The sequence below is a fragment of the Caloenas nicobarica genome, chromosome 28 (assembly GCF_036013445.1).
Source record: "Caloenas nicobarica isolate bCalNic1 chromosome 28, bCalNic1.hap1, whole genome shotgun sequence".
Classification (NCBI taxonomy): Eukaryota; Metazoa; Chordata; class Aves; order Columbiformes; family Columbidae; genus Caloenas; species Caloenas nicobarica.
Genome location: NC_088272.1, coordinates 5223086 through 5229920, shown reverse-complemented (window position 1 = coordinate 5229920; position 6835 = coordinate 5223086).

The following is a 6835-nucleotide window of genomic DNA, read 5'->3' as shown; positions in this document are numbered from 1 at the left end:
AGCACATCCTGTATAGGAGATTTTCCTCGTGTCCCAGAGGGAATTGGCCATGGATTTGGGGACAGTGGTGGAGATGCAGCCCAGGTCGAGGAGGGAGAGATTGAGGAGGAAGAAGTATATGGGGGTGTGGAGGTGCTGGTCACAGGCTATGGTGGTGATGATGAGGCCGTTGCCCAGGAGGGCAGCCAGGTAGATGCCCAGGAAGAGCCAGAAGTGCAAGAGCTGCAGCTCCCGTGTGTCTGAGAACGCCAGGAGGAAGAACTGGGTGATGGAGCTGCTGTTGGACATCTGCTGTCTCTGGGTACAGGGTGCTCTCGTAGGGGAAAAAGTCAGTAACAATTTAGTGGAGACTTCTCTGACATAAACGAAAGCCATGTCCCACACTCCCTCCCCTGTGACACATAGACACACTTTTCTTTTTCTACAAGACCTTCCTTCAGCACTGTGGCTGCAGCCCTGCTTGGTGCTGGCCGAGTGTGCAACCAAGACAAAAGGGTCTCTACCCATGGACTCTTAATAAGTCAGCCCAACTCTGCAGAAATTGGCTTGGGCAGGGGTCAGTCCTGAGGTTCAAATTTTTCAGATGAAATCACTGCTGATACAGTCTGTCCTGTCTGCACTCTCAGTGATAAAGAAAAGGAATTGTAAAGGCATTTTAAAAGTCACAGGTTTTCTTACAGCTTCACCACCATCTCCCCTGGACAGTGTTCTTGGACATCAGAAATCCTCAGCATTTCTGCTGCACTCAGGGAGCGAGTCCTGCGAGACCAGAGGATGCCTGTGGGTCAGTGCAGAGTGAGGGCAGCTGCTCTGTCCCTCTGTCTTCCTCCATCTGCCCTGGGCTGGCACCTTTCTGAGATGGTGATCACACTGCCATGTTACCCTGAAAAGCCACCAGGCACTGCTGAGAGCAGAGGGATCCACCTCAGACCATGACATGTCTCACCCTTTCCTCAGGTCTCAGCACCTCATTTCTATCCCAGGACACACACGGCTCATTTCACAAACCCAACAGCATTTCCTCCATCATAGCATCTCTGCACTTTTCTGTGGGGAATTCAGATAATGCTCATTCCCCAGCCCCACACACTGCATTGCCCACAGCCCCACAGCTCAGAGCAAAGCTGGGACACGTGTTCCCATGGACACAGCTGCAGGAAAGGACCCACAAGATCAGGCTGTGACTCTGCAGCTGAAACTCCCATCCCCAGAGAGCCTGACAGCAAGAACCAGATCACACCAGCAGTGACCCAGAGCAGTGGAGCAAGAAGGAAACTGCGGTGAGGGTGGGTGTGAGAGAGGCCAGGGCAGAGGCAGCCGGGCACTCAGACAGCGTCACCCTTCCCCAGCTGTGCAGCCACCTCCCACACACCAGCATTGCCGGGCAGCTGCTCTCAGCCCCTGTGCTCTGCAGAGGGAACTGGAGCTCTGGCTGCACAGGAGCTGCTTCATGCCTTGGAGCCCCCGGCCCTGAGGGCAGAGGCTTTGCTGGGTGGGAGAGGAGGCGAGGGGGCTGCTCACAGGAGGGATCTGCACTGTTCTCTGTTCTCTCTTCTCCCTCCATAACAATTCCAGGTTTAGTTTCCTCTCATTTCGGATTATTTCCCTGCTGCCTGGACATTCTCCCCCGGGAGGTGTTTCCCTGTCCATGTCTCTTCCCTGTCAGCGCTCACAGACCCCATCCCACCCTCTGTGCCCTCACCCTGGCCCTACAGATCCTGCCTGTTCACAGGGCACTGCCTGGGGGCATCTTCCTGTTTGCAGACTGGGGAAAAGGACAGGTCAGAGTAAGGCTGATGGGTTCAGCAGATGTGATGCTGGTGCTGTGCACAGGCAGAGCAGCAGCTGAAGGGATGTTATGAGGCTTCTGGCAGATGTACTGATGACTCTGAGTTGCAGTTCAGGAGTCTCAGTGACTTGTTTAAGCATGAGAGCTCATCTTCATTTTATCCTTTCCTGCACCCCCCAACCCTTGGGATAGGAAACTGAAAAGGCAGGCTCAGGAAAGCTCCCTTTCTCTCTGGTAATCCTTGCATTGATCTTCTGCTTGAGGCATCCACTTGGAAAAATCCTGGGGGTGATCTGGAGCTGTGAGCAGCTCTGACCCACACAGCACCCCCTTAACAGCAGAAGCACCTTTCCTGCTTTGATACGGGTTGCTCCTTCCCCCCACAGCTTCTCCCCACAGCACCGTGGGGATCTCCCCGGGCAGGCTGAGCGCTGACCCTGGCAGGCAGCAGAGTCCCTGCCCCGGCACAGCCCTGGGGTGCAGGGACCCTGCTCTGCAGGACAGCCCTGGCCACCCCTGGGTGCTCACCCTGCTACACAGCTGTTCAACATTGCCTGCCAAGAGCCTCCTCCTCACAGATCCCTCAAGCTGTGCCTGTGCTAACTTGAGGAGATGCCTCCAGGAGCTGCAGCTGCATTGCCCTGCACCCAGAGACTTACCATGGCAAGGGCTGCAAAGATTTCTCCTCCAGTGAGCTCTCAGTCATCCTCCCCATCCTGACCACCTTTCATCTCTCTCTGCCTTGCTCGTCTCCCTGAGATCCCCAGGCAGAGCCCTCAGCCCTGCTGCGCTTTGCAGAGGAGCTGCTCCTGGGCAGAGCTGTCTCTCTGCAGCGCTGCCGCTTGCCATGAGCTCCCTGTGTCCCAGGAGCCCAGCCCAGCTCAGCAGCACTAGGAGCAGCCCCAGGCGCTTTAATGACCCCTCTGGTGGGTTTGCTGCTGAGTCCATGAACCTCTGACCCTGGAGGAAGTTGAAGAAACCTCTCAAGAAGTCCAAGTCATATTCAACCTCCAAAGTTTCTTGTAATGTTACTGGGTTCCCCTGAGGAACACTACTGAGGAACTGACCCCAGGATCTGGTTAGAGAAGAAAACTGGAGGCAGAGATGACAGGTCAGGACAAGCAAGGTGAAGGTCTCTCTGATGATCAGTACACCTGGATGTGTTTCATTAACCAAAGGGCCAAGCCCTGACCCCCAGCCCTGGGAAGGCAGATCCTGTCCCTCCCACGTTGCCCAGGGCCCTTCCTGGGACAGTGTGATGTGGGGCTGTGCAAGGCCAAGGGCAGGACTATGGTCCCACAACTCCCAGGTTCCTGGCTGGGGACAAGGAGGCCATGAGGCCCCTGCGCTGTAAGGACAAGGTGTCTCCTCACAGGCATCAGAGGTGGAGACAACAGCCATAGCCAAGGGGAGAAGGGGCTCATGTCTGTTGGGGGCTTTAAACCTCTTTACATCCCTTGATCCTCTCCACGACAGCCTGTCCTATGCTGTGGCATCCCCTGCACCTCTTTCCCTGCAGGCTGGAGACATCTCCCCTGCTGCCCCACCTTGCTCTTGTCTGAGCATCTTCCTTCCTTTGCTGATCTCTCTCCATCCTCCCCAGCTGTTCCTTGAAGCACAAAGCCTTGGGCTGATGCAGACTGCCTCTGGGTGACCTGCTCCACCACAGCACTGCCCTTCCACTCACATTCCTTGCTGCTCATGTCCAGCCTGGACCTCCCCAGCTGCACTGTGTGCCATTATTTCTTTCTCATGCGCTTTCCCACTATGAAGAAAACCTCCACCATCTCTGAAACCACCCTTCCAGCACTCTCAGGCTACTCCTACACTGCTGCAGCCTCCCCAGCGCTGCTGGGCCAGAGCAGCCCAGGTCCCTCAGCATCCCACACCATGTGCACAAGGTCCTGAACCCTGCCTTGGCACAGCCCTGCACTCTCCAGTTCCTCCCTGCTGCTCCAAACTGGGAGCCGCACACTGGCACACACCCGTGTGTGTGGGGTCACACCAGTGCTGAACCGAATGGGATGAGAACTCCAGGTGTCTGGGTCCCCACGCTCCTCCTCATGCAGCCCCGTGTGCAGCTGCCTTGGTCATGGTGAGCGTGCAGCACGGGCTTGTGTGGCGGCCCTTGTAGTGCCCAGGCCCTTCTCCTCAGGGTCCCTGCTCAGCGTGTCAGGTCCTGCTCTGTCCTGATGGATGGGGTTATTCTCCTGCCCCGATACAGGACTGGCCGCTTCTCCTCGTACAACTTCAGAGCTCTTTGATGGGTGAATTCCAAAGTTTCTCAAGCACAATTAGCTCAGCTGTTAATCTTTGCATGCAGATGGTTTAACCTGATAAAGGTGTCTCTCCCAAGTTAACAGCAGGAGGAGTTACAGGACACTACAAATAGCCCCTCCTGGAGAAACTGTGGCATCTTGGGGGTCTGGTACTCATAATGCCAGAGGTCTGGACTTAGAGGGGAAGTTTCCCTTCATGTGGGAGAACATCAGGAATGTGTGGAGCTCTGTCTGGGGACAGAGAATATCAGCTGAAGGCTGAGAAGTCAGCATGAGAGGGCAGAACAACATGGACAATGTTGTGGTGGGTGCATATCAGCTACTGACTCACTGATGAGGAAGAGGAATTAGATGAGGCCTCCTTCAGACAAATGAAAGAAGCCTCATGTTTCCAGGGCCGTGTCCTCATGGCAAACCTAAGATATCCCAATATCTGCAAGGTACCAGCCATGCAGGAGGGGTTTGGAGCTCATTGACAACATCTTCCTGACACGGGTGACTGAGGAGTCAGTGAGGTGAGGTGCCCTGTGGGACTTCACACTTACAAACCAGAAAGGGTTGGTCAGGGATGGAACAGTCAGGGGTGGGAAAGTGGAGTTGAGGCTCCTGGAAGATGACAACAAGGCAAAGAGCAGGATTTCAGGAGAGCCGGCTTTGGCCAGCTGAGGGACCTGCTTGGGTCCTATGGGATATGACCTTGGTGTCTGCAGCAATTTTTCTCTCACATTTCCTCCCTCCTCTCTCCCACCTGCTGTTGTGCAGCATTTTTTTGTGTTTCTGGTGGGGTTTTTTTTGTTTGTTTTGGATTTTTGTGTTAATATGTTAAAAAAGAAACAAACAAACAAAACCAGAAACAAACAAACAAACCAAACAAACAAAAAACAACAAAAAAACCCCACAAACCAAACCACAGAACAACAACAACAACAAAGTGCACCTTTCCAGGCAGACATCAGTCATCAGTTGTCTCACCATAAACAGCCAGGGCCATTTGAGGGGCCCCAGTGCACCTGAGGTACTGGCCTGGGATTGGCCTCTATCACAGAGGACCTGGGGGAGACCAGAGCACCTTGCGATGCAGGGGGAGCCTGGGCAGGGGTTCCCGGGGCATCTACACTGGCACCAGGTGTTTGTATCCCTGGAGCTGAAGACATTTGTGTCCTAAATCCATTCCCAGTTCTGGAAAACTCTTTGCTTTTCAAAGAAAAGAAACCCTCCCAAAGAAAAAAAGAAAAATAAAGACAAGTATGTTGACACCTTCCTTTGCTTTGGATCTTTGTCTTCAGTTCTTCTTATTTTAATTTTCATTGACATTAACTGACATCTGATGGGCCTGCAGGCATTAAGCCAAGATCATTTTGTGTCTTGCATAGCACCCCATGCCCTCTAAACCTTCCCTGCCCTGGACTCCTCACACTTTGCCCAGAGCGAGTCACACTGAGCTGTTGGCTGGTTCACTGGTTGAGATGATGGTTTAGATGGTCACCTCCAGCACAGCTGGATTCATGGCCCATAATCATCTGCTCTGACCAGTTAGAAACAGAGCCCAACATCACAATGGGATTGTAAGAGAACTGAGGTTGAAGGGACCTCAGGAGTCTGCAGTCCAACCTGTCACAAACTGGGTCAGACCAAGGTGTTCAAGCCTTGATGCAATCAGAGATTGAAAACCTGCAAGGACAGAGCCTGTGCAGCCTCTCTGGGTGACCTGAGACAGCACTTGGCTGAGCTCCTGGGGAAAAAGCTTTTCCTTATGTCCGGGCTGAACCTCTCTCACCTTCCACCCATTCTCTTTTGTTCTTCTACCACGCACCATGGTGAAGAGCCTGGCTGCGTGTTCTCCATGACCTCCTATAAGAGTTGGTTCGAAGAACAGTATTTGCCTGAACATCGCCATCAGGGACTTGGAGAACAGATGCCCTGATAGAAAGAACTGTAGAAGGACTTGGAGAGAGGCCTTAGGAAAAGAATTGTGTTGTACAGGTCTCTCTGACCTGGGGCTACAGGTAGCAATAGCTGCTGTCCAGAAGATGATTTCACCTGCTGCCTCAGCCAAACTTGCCCCCACCTCCTCTCTGCTACTAAGGCCAGCGAAGCAGAGCATGTGCAGAGGCTTGACGAAGGTCTAGAGGTCACCCAGCGGACCAGTAAGAGACCCCTGAACCGAGGCGACGCAGGCGCAGACGGGTTCTGGCAAGCGAAGAGGGGACTCTTCGGGCCTGCGCAGTTCAGCCTGGATTGCGAAACAAAGGCGGTGATTGGCCTCAATCAACGGGAGAGAGGAGGGGTGAAGAAGCGTAAAAGACGATTCCCAACTGGACATCATTGAGATGTCCCCACCAAAGGATCATGGATCATGACGGAGGACTGGCAGGATGCTGCTTTTGGGACCTGAGACCATAGGGACGCCTGTGGAGTCGCGGTGGTAGCTAATCCTCTTTCCCCCTTTTTTTTCTCTTTCCCTTTTCTCCACTTTCTCTATCGCGTGCCGCTTTACGGGCAAAATAATAAAGTTAACACTGTTTGACTGAATTGTAACCCCTTGGCATTTTGGTCGCCTTAATTTTGTGCTTTGAGATCAAGGTAAATGAACCATCACGAGTCCATCATTGAATGGACCGTGACATTAAACTGGTGTCATGGACAGGATTCTGAGAATACAGAGGAGTGCAGGTGCTGTGTGGTCTGTAATAGGGGAAGAAAGTTTCGCTCCAGCCACACCTGGCCCTAACTAATAAGGTGAGAGATGTCCAGAAAACAAGGGGGG